Here is a 14,575-nt window from a genome sequence, read left to right on the forward strand (position 1 = left end):
CTGTAAAACTATTCCATCAAACCTATGCTAAACTAGCTAGAGCTACTGAATGTTACTGTTTGTCCTTGAATGCATGACTTTTGATTTGACATTACAAAACAAAATAAACTCACAGAATAGGTTGAGATGAACACAGATGCAGAAATACTGGCAAGTTCTCTCAGATATAAGTTTTGCTTTTTAACTTCTCTACATTTCCTTGGCTGCTCAGTATCATAACACAGTATCACAGCTCTCAAAGCCATCAGCAACAGTCAGCTGTGTACCTCAGTAATATATTCTTATTTGAAAAGAAAGTGAATCCACAGTGTTTCTGGCATTACAGAATGACACAACTGGAAGAAAAAGTATGAATTTTAATTTCAGCTACAGTCTATCACCATCCTAATACTCCACCTAGCTTCAATGAAGCCAGGCTGATAGACAGCAACGTATCAAGAGCAATCAAGAGCAATGGAGTCAAGATATTACCAAACAAACTACTCATAGAAACTACAAAGAAATCACAAACACATAGAATGACCAAAACACACACACAAACAAAACACAAAATCCACCCCCAACTTCTTGAAAAGTCATTACTCTACACAGAAAAGTAGGGCCACTGCACTGCTCAAAGTCATTCCTCCCTTCCTTTTCTTTTGCACAGAGATCCTGATGACTGGTCTTTCCTCTATCCTGAGCAGCCCCATCTATTTTCATCCCAGAATGGCTTGAATTGGGAGGGCTATTCCTTCCCTTAAGGTAAGGGCCCTTAATATGCATCCAGTTCCACCCACCCACTATAGACAGGATTGCCACCCAACCCACGGTTGCCCATCCAACCTGGTCTTGAGTACCTCCAGGGATGGGGCACCCACAGGTCTCTGGACACAGCCTGTGCCAGTGCCTCACCACTCTCTGAATAAAAAATTTCCTCCTAACATCTAAATTTGCAGCTCTTTTATAACTCTTTGCAGTTTTATGACTCTAGTGAGAGAAATGAGAGGTTATTTCTTGCATGGGAGGAACTCTAGGAACAGGGAGCAAAGGAAATAAAAGCAGGACAGGTGTTACCAAGTAGGGCTGGAATTACCTGGATTGGACCTGCAGCACCAAAATCTAATTTGTGCTATATTTGCATTACAGCACCATTACAGACAGTCTGCTATGCCCCATCTTTATATGGAAATGAGGCAGGAGAAACTGATATCCAAACCTTTATGCTACACACCAGATTTCTGTCCTGCTGCAGTGTTGTACCAAATATCCCCTCTTGGTAGAGAGCAAACTTCTTTGGTTTGGAGTTGGTTTTCTGTGCTTTTTTTCTATTCAGAAATCTCTTTTGTTTAATTCCACAATGACTGAAAAGATTTCCAGGGGAGAAGTCAGTCACTTTAAAAACATAGAAATGAAACTGCAGTCCAACTTCTGCCAGAAAAAAACAAACACAGAGGAGAAGGAGAAAAAAAAAAAAAAAAAACCAGAAATACTGTTCTTAGAATTCATAGATATGTAGAGATTTGCTGCTTTTTCTCACTACAACAAGTATGCTAGTTTAAAAACACCTGTTACTGTACAACTGCAGAGGTGTTTATGCAAAAATCTAAGAGATGGGGAGCCCAAGAGCCTGGAGCTGACAGACCAATCTAACATACCTGAGATCCAAACACTGGCTGGGCAAACGTATAAAATGTGCTTTTTTCCTTCTGGGATTAATCTAAGATAAAGCTAAGCAGTGCTGAAGAATCCTGAGTGTTAATCAGCCTCATTACCTACGGCACTGACCTCAGCACTGCTTTAATTGGTGATTAACCTCACCTTGCAGCAGCTAAACCTGAGCTCATCTTGTGTTGTTTTTTTGGAGAGGTGCACCCGAAATCAGAGTCATCTGGGAGAAAAGTGAGGGGAGATGGAAAAGGTGAGAGCAGAGCTCATTAGTGGTGAAGAAGAAGGAACAGGCACTCCTTGGCAGTCAGCTTCAAGCTGTGAAGTATCAGGCACATTATGTTAATTACTGTTATTTGTAATTGTGAGAGCTTTGGGGTATTGCTAGTGTCTGGGTGAGCTGTGGCTAAGGATGAGCTCTGAGCAGCCTGCTCTCACAGGAGGAGCTTTCCCAGCACGGCACCCTGCAAAGGCCCTATCTTGGTAAACTTCAGGTTATAGAGTTTGCTATTTCATGGCATGACTGTAGTACAAAGAAAAACGCATCTGAAGTCCCAGCCTTATTGCTAATAGTTATACGACATAAGAGTAGCAAGAAATGAGCTGAGGAGTGTTTGCACTGCTTCTTATGCTGCACAAAGGTTGCTTGACAGCATTATCAGTTAGAGAGAAATAGCTGCAAACTGTGGTGAAAGAGCATTTCTTATGGCTGGATTTTTGATGATTGGAAAATTCCCAGTGGGAACTGAGAGATGTAAGCAATTGACACCTAAAACACTTTAATTCTGCCTTGATATTCCACTAGCACCTTAGAGAGAAAGGAGTACATACATTTTCATTCCATACTAGTGAATAGTTTTCCTCTCATTTGGTTTACTTGGTCTAACACTAATTCTCACTCCAACACTCCAATACAGTTTTAAGGTTGATTTTTATTTCTTGGGCCACGATAGATTTAGGAAATGTCTCCCTCTCTCCTACACCAGACCCATTCCCAGAGGGATGACCACATGTAATCTGGGCTCGAGCTACTTTAGAAAGGTGTCTTTCTTTCCACATACCTGTATGCATCACAGAGTCATGCAGTGTACCCTCAGTGTGACATGGAAGTATCTACACATCCTTTCTTTGGTTGTCTAAAATCAGCTGTATTCAAAAATACTGCAAAACTACTCAGAGCGAGGTAATGCCATGCAATTAACAGCCTCTTCATTCTCCATGAGGACATTTCGCATTTCCACTGTTGGAGAATATATAGAAAGGACCACAAAAGTACCACTTTAAGCCACTAGCTATTACTTAGCTGTTCCTACAGCAGAAGATTCCCAGTTTCCAACTTAGAATCTTTTGCCCATTGCCTTTGAAGAGCTTGAAGCATAGGACAAGGTATGCGAAGCTCTTCCTGACTTTGGGTGTTAAGGCAGTTGATTTCACAAAGCGACATTGTGTGTTTGCAGGATTGGTGCCATCTCATGTATCCTTCAGCTGGTCTGGACCTATGTGTGGGGTCACTGTGGGAGGGGCTGCAGTGAGCTCCCAGGCTTTGAGGTGAGGACCAAACCCCCACTGGCACAGCTCCCCAGTCTGCTCCCTGCAACATCAGATCTATGATGATGTTTCTGACCAATTGGCAAAGAAATAAGGGTGGAGGGAGTGGCGTGTTCCTTTACTCGAACCTCCCTGTCTGATCAAATCAAACTTCCACCTCTCCCACTTCATTATTTCTTAACTTTAAAGAGAAGCAGAAAAGACCAACCTTGAGAGCTGATTTCCTCCCTTGCTGCTCCTTTCTTTTTTTGCAGAAGAGCTTTCTCAGACCGATCAAGGGTTGCTAAGTAGCCAAGCTCCTTATATCCACAAGTGCTGTTCCACCTGGCCTGCTGTCAGATAAGCAGCTGGTTCAGAAGCCAGGAACTTCACATAACTCACAAGATAAGCAACTTTTTAAATGTAAATAATGTACTTAATTAATAACACTTTGGCAAACACCTTAAGGAAACACACTGCTGCTTGACTTTGATCACCCATCTGTGCATTTCCCACTTTGCCAAAATCTTTACCTCTCACAGGGAGATTTTAGCTGCTGATACAAAGGGAGGCTCACACGCTCATATCAGTGAAAGAGCAGGTTGCTATAATGTTCATGAATTCACTGAGCAAAACATAATCATCGTTCATTGCAAACTACAAAGGTATGTTTGCAGTAGAAGCAGGCACAGCCACACCAGCCTATGTTAGCTAATTTGGTTAACAATTAACAGATGGCAGGAGGAACAGTGATTATCAGACTTCTCAAAGATAGGGGTGCACAGATCGATGTGGGTCTTCCAGCTCCTCCCAACTTGTTTTCTAATTGTAATGCTGTGCTGTTTGGTCTTCGTTGCTACCTTTGCTCTTGCGCAGAAAAATGGTTCTTAGAATGACAAACTCATGAAGAAAGCAGGCTGGGATTCTTGAGTTGGTATTTCTGTTTAGTTCTACAGAATGTAAGAACACACAAGCTTGGTTTACATAACTTATAAATAAACACTGTTGCACCTAAAGAACACTTTGCTGATGTCAACCATGTGTTATTTCACTGAAATAGACTACTTGTGTTGCTCATTCTGATTATTACCCTGTGAAAATAACTCACTGAGACCATGGCATTTCACCTATGGATATTAGATTTGTTACTCCATACACATTAAGATAGGTTTGCCTTTCTGGATTGTAACTTGTAAACGTAATTTACCCACATGCCATAAGACTTCAGTGGCAGTTTTGATCCTTGACCTGTTTGTATAGTAATCATTAACTCACTTAATTTCCAAGTACTGTCAACCTAGTTCACGTTACATTTTTACACAGGATATTTCTGGTATGATAAAATGATGTGTGTTACAATCAAGGTTGTTTTTGTCCAACCCAACCAGCTACATTAATTCTAAATTCACTGTGTTACAAGAACCAGAATAAATGTTTTCCGAGTAGAAGAACAAATCTGGCAAGGAATAAAACATCATCCCTTTAAAAGCATAAAACAAGTGTGCAGAAACACAGAATTTACATTTTGAAGAGTGTCAGAACTTTTCACAGTTTGGTGTAGATCTATTTTTTTTTTTTTCCCCTCCCATTTTGAGTTTATTTTCAATCATTAGATTGATTAGAATAGTCCCAGGCAATGTATGAATTTACCTGAGGATAAACTACAAGCACAGAGACTGCAATGAATGATAAACTGATTTTCTAGGCTTAGGTACATAACTCTGCCAATATACAAACCAAGCTTGTCTATATTACAATTTTATTTACATTTACTCCAGGCAAGTCTTCACTAGTATTTTCTTTTCAATCCACCATTTGTTTTATTCTTATTTTTTTTGTAATGACCTCATCAAATTAAGACAGGTTCCTGTCAGAAGTGACTAAAAACGAGTTTTCATTGCAATTTATGGCCAACTATAGTAGTGTCTAAAGTCTACAAACTGTGCATTAATGTTTCCCAAATCTGCTGCTCAACAAGAGAAGGAATATAAGTGGAGTGAAGTTCTATACATTAACAAATACTGAGATATGACAGGGTATCGATCCTCCACTGGTGTAGTATGCCATACTGAGTTTGAAGTTATTGAACTTGTGATCATTTACACCAAGAAAGAATTTGCATTTCTTAAAGTTACAAATATTTATCTGTTGTATTTTTTTTTTTCTTTTGCCTCTTTCACAATGAAAGAAAAAAAACTTCCTTAGAATTAAGACCAAAATACAGAGAGTGGAAAATGGCAGAAGCTGCTGAGTACAAATAGCTACTGTTCAAGCACAAAATGTGGTGTGGAGTAAAACCAGCTCTTCACATTTTCTTTGCTTAATGTTTTTGAGTTGCCCTTTTTGCTAAGTGAATGATTGGGCATATGCAAAAGCCCTGCACCTCCTAATGATTTTCAGTGTTATCACTAACTTTAGAAACTGAAGACCTGAGGAAAGAACATGATCAGGGAAGACAAAGCACACGTGGAGATAATTTTTCTATCAGAAGATAGAGTAACCTAAGACAAATTGTCGTAAAAAAAAATTGCTCTGCTACCAAATCTTTGGGCTATTTCTAAAAATATTCCCATTTCCTACCTTATTAGAGCCTTATTAGCCTCTAAATTGGGCAACAAACTGTTAAGATATTGACATAAGTACTGGATTTGATAAAAGACTGTAATCTTAAGCAGACTGTGGTGAAAGTAAAGAGACAATTATGTGATCAAAAGATACGACAAGTATTCATTTCTAAGAGCAATTTAACCAATGCTATTTCTGCATCTCCTGATCTAGGCTTTAAAACACATGCAACTTGCACAGGAAACTTCTGGAAGAAGATACTCGTCTTTTTTTATGTCTGATATTTCATAGCAATGTAAGAAATAAAGAAGAATAATTACACCATGCATTTCAGTAGCTGGCATTCAATCTGATTTTTAAGAGTCCTAAACTGTACCACTTCCATCTCTTCTATTATTCAGCAGTTTAATATGCTGCATTTCCTGATATATACATCAAACATCTCTCACCCTGTACAGTGCATTCTCTTTACTTGTAATTTTTTTTCTTTTTCTTTTTCAGCAGAACCTTTTTAATTCCTTTGCTGAATCTTTTTTTGGCCAAATTCCATCCATGTTCCTAATCAGTTCCTTTTAATTTTACTGTCCTTGTCGACTCTAGAATGAGCATACACGTATTTTATGAAGATCCTATTTACACCTTTTTCTAGATCGCTATCAAAGACAGAAACTGAGCCCACATTACCAAAGGGTATATTACCCTACTGGATATTTCCAACCCCCTTGTTACACAGCTTTTTTATCATAACTTTTTAGATTTGCCATTTGGCCAATATTCAATCCACATAAAATTGTCTCCAGCGAAGCTGACCAAAATTAATTTTTTAATTAGGATTTCATGAGACACTGTCAAATGTTTTACTAAAATCCATCTATCTGTCAAGTGCTACCTCATTTCTCTCTCTCTGTCTGAAGCTAATTCCTTCAACTGCTTGAAGCAAGCATATAAAAAAGTTGTTCTTCATGCAAAACACTTTAATTCTGGGATTTTTTGTTTGTTTTATGTTTAAATCTAGAGAAGGAAAATAAAATATTTGCATATCGTTTAAAATCTAGTTGTTTCTCTTCATTCACTGACAACAGTCATGAAATGGTTGGTTTTGATTGCATTAACTCACTGTGTTCTGGATCTGTGCTCATTACAAATTGTTGTTTTGTTGGTTACTTTTGTGATTAAAGAGATGCTAGCTTTCTATGAACCAGAATGTATCAGTCATGTCTAAGCCAATAACAAATTCCCAATCACTAGAACGAGCTTCAGATGAAACGACTGAACATATAAGTTGTTTCTTCCTTCATTGTAGAGGATTTTTTACCAAAATTATGCTTTATATTCAAACTTCTATCAATTCAAGGGAACTCATATACAAGTTTTTGAAGAAATTAAATGCCTTCTTCCACGAGCAAGAGATTTGGATTATTTGGTGATTATGTGCTGCTGTACAAAAAAAAAAAAAAAAAAAAAAAATAATAAAAAAAAATCTATGAAAGATTTAAAGAGGCCTTTGAATAATGAAGAAAACCATTGAAATTAAAGAAACCCAATGGCTTTTATTTTATTGCAAGCATATTTTAAGACTTGACAGCAGTTGCAGTGTTCCCCCTAATTTTTGCTATAAAAGGGAAGTAAAACAAGAGTTTATTGGAGCAATACTTCATAGTGCCCTACTTCTGTAAATTGTCTTTAAGCTCTAGGGTAAGGATGGAACATTCATGTTTTTAAATTGGATACAAAAGCAGTTTCTATGCTGTGGCTGCTGTAGCATAAATTGCTACACAGAGACTAGCAGATATGTCTAAACATACTGATGCTCAGCAAGTTGTAACATTGTTGGTTGTTTTTTTTTTTTTTTTTTGCCTCACTTTACCTGCAGCTCTTATAGCTTGTGCTACTTTTAAATGCTCTCTAATGTTTGGAAGATATAGTGCAGACCTTGAAAATGTTTTATGCTTGTAGAGGGTTGCATAACTCTCCTTGAAACAGACCCAGAACCCTCTGAGCTGTCCTGAAGTTTTAAAGTGTTTTAGCATAACTAATTTATAATATAAATTGGCTGACCATTGCGAAGCTGGATCTTACACTGCAATTTTTCAAGAGGACGTAATGTTCTGCCCACAATCATGGAGAGAAAATAGTACTGATTAAACTTTCATTCAAGAGCAGCAGCGGGTCATGTACCATGTCATGGAGGTGATGGACTTTCCACACCATGTCGGAGAGGGACTAAATGGCTGCTCTGGCTCAGATGGGCTTGGGCAGGTAATAAGGAGCTGATGCGTTTGGCATGCTGGCCTCGCTGCCTCCCCACCAGAGCAGTGTCAGCAGCTGAAAGAAGGTCCTGGGACTGCTCAGAGAGCAGCTGAACGTTTTGCAGGTGGTAGAAGGCTGCTCGTCTCTGTTCAATATTCCAGATGGCATCAGTAATAATTACACTTAGTGAGAAGGCGAGGAAGGGAGCTGGGCCATTAAGAAGCCCTTGTGAAAGCCATTTGAACTGACTGCCGTATCTCGCAGACAAGTGCATAATGTGATGCTGAGCAATTAGATGCTGAATTAGCAATTAGACATTGAATCGAGTAGATCTCTAAAGTAGATACCAACTGTCTCTGAAAACTCCTTCCTTTTTTGTCCCTTCATTACACTTCCTTTGTTGTTCATTACGGAACAGACTTTTACATTCTCTGTAGGAAGGCAAATACATTTTAAAGCTATTAAGTGTTAATGATCAGATTGTAAGGTCCTAAGGTCCTATTACTTTTCTTTTTTTTTTTTTTTAGATACTCTGTATATGAGAGCACAATGAGCAGCATGACTTATACAGAAGTATCTTTGAGAAGTTTGGGAGAGATTAATTGTTGTTTGCAAGAACATAAATGAAGTTTTGCACTCTCAAAGGGTGGAAAGGCCAGTTGTTAGCTGCGAGATGAACAATGTGATCATCTGATATTTTAGATAATATGAGAGATTTGAAACATGAAAACAAATTAAGCCTTGCAATGGATGAGAAAAAATTACCTGCATTGCTTCAGCAACAGATGCTGTGTCTCAAAAAAGGTATTTCTAAAGACGTATAGAGCTGCCTCTCAATCTTACCTCTAAATTGTGATAAAACTTGGAATAATTAAAACCCAGTTTTTAAGAGAAGAAATGCATATGTGCACAAAAAAGCATCTTGAAACAATTTTCTCTGGTTTCTGAAATTAACAAGTATATTGAATTTTAATTGGCAATAGTTTATAGGGAGAAGAATTTTGAAAGCAATGTAACATGTTCTTATTTGCTTTAACGCTTGGGTACTAGATCTATTTTTTATTGTGAACTGATGTTATGAAACCTTGAATTTGTTGTAGTAGGAAAAATGACAGTTTTCATTATTGCTATTTTCTTGCCTCAGAAAATACTGACAAACATGTCTATCATCCTGTTCCGTTCAGAAGAGTCAGGGAAAACTGGATACAGTGGAAACTCATTATAGTTTTTAAGGTAGGCAACACAGTTTTCACAACTCCAGATCCGTACTTGGTATAAAAGTAAATGTTACATTTAGAGAAAAATGTTGAGATTACTGCCCGGATTTTAAGTAACAGTAATTGTTGAATGTCTTGTAGTCTACTGCAATTTCAGCCCAGGGGGTGGATTTAGGTATGTGTATTACTCATAGCAATATGCATCATTTTTCTTTCTTTCCAACCCATCTCCAGCCATTGCATTTGTTTCAAATGCTATCAAAAATATATGAATTCTGGACAGCACCATCAGTACATTAATCTTTTCCCACAAGATTCAGAATGAAACTGCACACAGATACCTGATGCTTTCATTGTGTTAAGAAAGTCTGGTCTAAAATAGCATATATATGATGTCCTGCATTCTTTCTTCCCTTTCTTCCTTTTTTCCTTCCATCCTTCTTTCTTTCTTTCCTTCCTTTCTTCCTTCCATCCTTCTTTCTTTCCTCCTTTCTTCCTTTACTTCTTTCTTTTTCTATCTTTTTTCCTTCTTTCCTTCAACTTTTGTTAGAAAGATTTCCCCCTAATGGATGCATGGCAAAAAGAAAAAAAAAAAAAAAAAAGATGTGCAGAACAGCGAGATTACCCCACTGATCTAGATGGAAGGGGAGAACAACAGGGCAGAAGATAGTGTTATTTGGATCTCTTATCTTTGTTGGAAATTTCATGAGATAGGTGTCTTCATATCTCTGTAATGACCAGGTATCAAATACGTGCTCTTATCTAATCTTGGTTGCATCTGAGTGGATAAAATGGACAGCATGCACAGAAGCAGCTTCATTTGGAGGAAAATAATGGCCAGTGATGCTGTCTCAAGACAGGCATTTTTGAGGAAGTCTGTTGTAATGAAAACAATGTTTTATGTTTACAACAATTCAGATGCAAATTAAATGAGAAAGTGAACTGTCAAAACCAGAACTGTCTCTCTCCCTGGACTTTAGCAGAGGCAAAGGCTTTCCTGAGCTCTCTGCAGAATGGGAACCAAATACTGAAGTAGATTTGGCCTCCAGATGAATCCTATATTTCCATGATAGCAGAAGGCACTGGGGTCAGCCTCAGACTACCTCCAGGTGTTAATCGGTCAGCCCTGCAGAGAGGTGGTGAATCCCTGTGAATTTCTCCTTGCTTTGTACCTCACAGGCAGTTTTACTGATATTTTTCTACACAGCATCTAAGAAGCAGTGATCCCATAGAGAAACAGAAAATTTTAAGTGTGCATCATTTTCTCTTTCTGTTGTGATATTGATTTATACATTATGCCAAAAGTAGAAATCCCACATAAAAAGAACAGGAACACTGAATTCAAAAGCCTTCTGTTCCAGCATTTCTTGACTTGTGAGGTTACCCATCGGGCTTTAAATTTCCTCATGTGTTTTTTTTTTTTTTTTAATATACTTTTCATTTTTTGTTGTTGTTCTTGTTGTCTGTTTTGCTCTTCAGAATTATCTTCCATTACAACATTACGTTCTACATTTTTTTCCACCTTATCCTAACCCCTTTGATGCACACATTTCACAGTACTCTGTAACAGAGTCATTGGATACTGAAGGTAATGTACTTTAGTGTATGAACTGACATTATTTACTGCATATTTTTCAAAACAAAGGCGTTATGCCGAAGTAGGTAGGAGAAAAACTGTTTTTATATGAGCTACATCCAGCATGGAAAGAGGGAGTCCAATCCTTACCTTAGCACAAGGTAAATAAGTACCCAGGATATAGGAAAAAATTTGATCCTTCCCTTTGTCTTGTGAAAAACCAGATCCCAACTTCTCTATTTAATACTCAAACTACCAGTGTATAACTTGTAAGAGGGAAAAAAAAGGACAGCATAATGCATGACTTGACAGGAAGCTGGAAAGAGGGGAGGGTGTGTGCTTTGCTGACAGTTTAACATTAGAGAAACTAAGTGGAAAGTTGTTATCTTATCTGTGAACCTGCTGTGAAGGGTGATGTGAATTGGCAGGCAGATCACAGCTATTTGCTGAATGCTAAACCTCAGGAACAGGTTGGTTGTTTCCAGTTTTTGCAGAGGTTCGTGCTGCAGTGGCTGAGTATCCTTTATTTCTGTACCCAGTTGCCTTTATTTAGTCTTCTCTGTACCTCTGCGAGGTCTTGCTTTACCTTCTGTCTCTACAGCTGTTTCGTTTTTGCAATGTCTCTGAAGTTTTGGTAGACATCCCCTTGTTGAAGTATGACTTTCTGCCTTTACCTTCACCACTCCTCACTCCTTTCATCACCTACAAACGTCCACTTTGTTTCACTCCACTACTTCTCGCCTTCCAACCTTTGGTCACTTCTGTTTTTTATGTACCATCCTAATTCTTGATCCTTTCAAGGTCACTATTCCCAAATCTCCCTTTGAGACCCTTCAATTCCTATCAAGTTTCCCATGGAAGAGGGAAGAGAGAGCTCTTATTTCTCTTGTTGCCTCTTACCCTAATGGACCTGCCAGCAAGAAATTAACACTGAAGGGAAAACCCTGATCAAGTGCTGTGATATAGTGCTCGTTTTGAACATGAACAGTATAATTAGTAAATGGGTGGTGAGAGAGGGGACAGAATAGAGAATGGAAATGAACTGTCAGGTGCTTTAACATCTCGTCTCAATTTCTAACAGGTGTTTTTTTGTGCACACTAGAACTTCAGAAGCTTGTTACAGAACCAAATTTGGATTTGGGATCTATTTTTCAAGGATTTCACTACATTAAATAGATGTGCATAAATAAACCTGCATCACATTAAAAAAATAAAAAATAAAAAAATCCTATGCTAGCTTGCCATGCCTAGAAATACTACTTAAAAGATCCTGGAATTATCAATTAGTGCCATTCCTGACTAATGCTGTCCTAATGAAATGTGATTGACTTCATTCCCTGCATTGTAGTGCCGCACAACTTCTGGTGGGAGAATAGTTCAGCAGAAAGGGGCTTTAAGTAACGTTGAATCATATGGTGTAAGCATTTGTTTGTCTATATATTTATATCCATATCTATATTTACAACTAACTCCAAGCTGACCTCTGAATTCCAATACACATAAGAGATCTTTCATCATAAAACAGCCCCCAGAAGATTTCCACTTTAACTCACAACTGTCTGAGATATTTTGTAAGCCAGCTACCAACCAGACACGGAGGGCATAGAAAACACCCTCCTCGTTATTTGCTTTCATCATGACAACCAGTTGAAGGTGAGCCCTTCCAGTAAGAGATCCCAAGCCATTGCAATGCAAGTGAGCCACAAGGGAGCATAGCAAAGTGCACATGAACACTGTCCTATAGCCCGGTGGTTTGCTCCTACTTGTCTTCTTGGATATGTTTTCTGCCCTAAGTGTTGCAATGAGTAAAAAATCCTTATATAAATGTAACTGGGTGTCAGCTTCATTTCCAGTTAAGATTCTCTGTTAATTAAAAACTGCTTTACATTGAGCTGCAAAGAACAAGTCAAAAAAACATAAGCCCAAGACACGCACTGTCAGTCCCCACAGATTTAAATTTAATTAAATGAGAAAACTGCATGACTTCTTTGGTTCACACCAAGGATTACCAGAGCTATCTTGTGAATGTATTTTTTGTAAGTCATGAGCTCAGCTTGGAATATTGTTTTATCATTAATGCTGCCGTTCATTCCCCCATAGGTCTAGTATCTAAAATGCCACGTTGCTGTGATGAAAACACAAGGCCTTGGACACATGCTAAATGCATCCTGAGGATGCAGTCAGTGTAATCACATCATTTATCCATTTATTAGCACAGCACACCAGCCGGTTGGGCCGTGAAATTTGATGCTGAAATGATGCTATTTTGAGAGGTGCTGAGCACCTGCTGCTGGCTGCAATCACACTTTTCATTCCATAACACCTAACAGGGATGTTTCCTCCCTTTAAAACCATACCCACAGCTACACAAAGCAGTGCCAATGGGCCAATTCCAATTCCATCTCTGCTCATGACTGCATTCCCCACAGTATGGAAAAACACTACGCCTGCTTCCAGCAAATCTGATGTTTTTCCCATGAGAAAGAACCGGGCATTTCTTCCTAACCCCTGCAAATAATTTGCTGTCCTTCGAAGCGTGGAATTATTCAGCTGACATTTTATCTCATCTGTCTCTCAGCACCATCAACTCAAACATTACATCGATGAAACCTCTTTTTTTTTCAGCTTTAGTACTTGTAGTTTTTTTGATCTCCAAGATAAATTAGGAAATAAATGAGCCTGCAGACAAAGTTGAGAATACACAGTACTATAACAGTAATGCACAAAGATATCCATGAAAATGCCATCAGCATTTTTGCCATATATGTTCTTGTTAATGCAATGTTTCTGAAAAGTAGTTTGTAGTGCTGGGAAGAGGGAAAAAGAGGCCAAAGGAAAAAGGAGACAGTAGAGAGACTCAGACCTGCACACACTTCCCTACTGGCTCCTAAAAGGGCATTGCTGCCTTTGAAATTGCTGAATTCCTTCAGAGTGAGGAGCCATTCTTCCATGCAAATTTGACTTTCTGGGACAAAAGGCCAAACCATGTACTCATGAATCTTAACATAAACAAAAATCAGATCCTTCCAGCTTTTAAGATCTCTCTTCACTGTGTTTTTTGGGAGTGAGGAGAGACTGAGGAAAGGGTAAGCTGCAGCATGCTGCTACCTGAGTTTTCACCATAAGTTGAATCGTATCCTCTGTGCTCTGAAGAGATCACTTTTATAACTGAGACCTGAGAGACTGAGACCAAACACGTACCTGAAGCACAGTTATTCCAGTGCACCTCAAAGAGAAAAATAATTAACATAGAGATTAACCTTCCGCCTTCTCACATGCGTCTCTGAATTTGCTGAAGTATGTGTTTCTACCGCAAAAATAATCATTAATAATAGTATTCACTCTTGAGGCACTGCTTGCATATCCTTCTGAAGCAGCCTAAGCAGTTGTCCCTGCTTCTGTTGCTTAGGCAGGAGCACAGAGGGTGCAGAGCTCCCTCCTCTCTCTGCAGCTCGCTACTGACAGACCTTCTGGAGCACGGCGGCTTTCGCTCCATACCAATTAGACTCAGCAGATATTCAGGCCAAGGTGACCTGTCAGAGGAGTTCAGAAAGGATTCCTGCAAAGCAGCATCTGCAGGAGGTAACAAGCATATCTTCTTGCATCAGTTCTGTCCTGTGTGTTCTTTGGTTGCAGAAGTGAGAGTTTTTAGCACGGGTATTTTGAAGGAGAGCTGATTTGTAGGGTGCCTCCCAAATTGTTACTTGTGAAGGTCTGCTAACTAATGATGCTGATGCACCTCAAATGCCATCTGCCATTTCGGAACTGACACCTGCCCTACATGTTATTCTGA

General features: G+C 38.8%; 1 protein-coding gene across 1 annotated transcript in view; it reads right to left on the reverse strand.

Moving 5' to 3' along the window:
* BCHE (butyrylcholinesterase) overlaps positions 1-3,550 on the reverse strand; it is a 49,814-nt gene extending 46,264 nt beyond the window's left edge. The window contains exon 1 of the mRNA XM_090147650.1: positions 3,404-3,550. The gene's annotated coding sequence lies outside the window, so the exon portion shown is untranslated. The remainder of the gene's footprint in view (positions 1-3,403) is intronic.
* Positions 3,551-14,575: the final 11,025 nt, after the last annotated feature.

This window comes from Phasianus colchicus, chromosome 10, assembly GCF_987193195.1.
Source record: "Phasianus colchicus chromosome 10, bPhaCol1.hap1.1, whole genome shotgun sequence".
Taxonomy (NCBI): Eukaryota; Metazoa; Chordata; class Aves; order Galliformes; family Phasianidae; genus Phasianus; species Phasianus colchicus.